We start from the raw sequence: 821 nt of genomic DNA, 5'->3' as shown, positions 1-821 counted from the left end.
AGCAAACTACGCTATACCAGTCACTGAGGGCGTCTCACGCTCCGAGGCTACTAAATGACCATGTGTTGGTGATTTAGGTACCCTGGATACGTATGTGACAAAGAGGGAGCTTCAAACCTTTGCCACATAAGTATTCAAAAAGAGAGACGAGTTGAAAAGCTTGTTTATCTCCTGCTCGGTGACAGAAGACCTTTCTCCAATAACAGAGGCTCTGAAGGAGTTGAGCTCAACAACAGCAGAACTCAAGTCTACACTTTCAACCCTTCAGAGCTCTGTCCTTCAGAAAGAAGACCTTGCAGAGGCCTTTAGTGCACTCTCTCTCAACCCCTCCTCCATCCAGAAGCTGAAGTCAGAACTGACAGAGATGGCCGCCCAATTCTCTACCGACTTTATCTCTGCAGGATACACGGATTACTCCTCTCTCAAAGACAAAATCAAGCAAATGTTTTCCTCTGCGGTGACATACGGTATTGATACCAAGTCCTCAAGGGCCAACATCAATTACCTAGCTACCCGCAGAGAGATTGATGCTATGGTTGAAGCTCTGGGTAATCTCGTGTGCAAGCATACATACCAGCTTCTCAAAGAGGCCCGTGCCTCCAACACAGCGATCAGAGACTGCACATCACAGCTCGTGAAAGAGGGTGACCTCTTCAGAAGCGAAATCTATAGAAGCGTCTCCAAACTGAAATGGTCGACAGAGATCGACATTAATCACGCCTCTGAACTTGCAAATGAGGCAATTAAAAGATGAAGGCGGCCACCAAAATATTGAAGAGGTTGGATAAGGCTCCCCTGGACACATGCAAGGCAGAAGCCAA

The sequence above is a fragment of the Cynara cardunculus genome (assembly GCF_001531365.2).
Source record: "Cynara cardunculus var. scolymus isolate 2C chromosome LG 2, CcrdV1, whole genome shotgun sequence".
Classification (NCBI taxonomy): domain Eukaryota; kingdom Viridiplantae; phylum Streptophyta; class Magnoliopsida; order Asterales; family Asteraceae; genus Cynara; species Cynara cardunculus.
The sequence above is the reverse complement of the archived record's forward strand: the minus strand, read 5'-3'. Positions refer to the sequence as shown.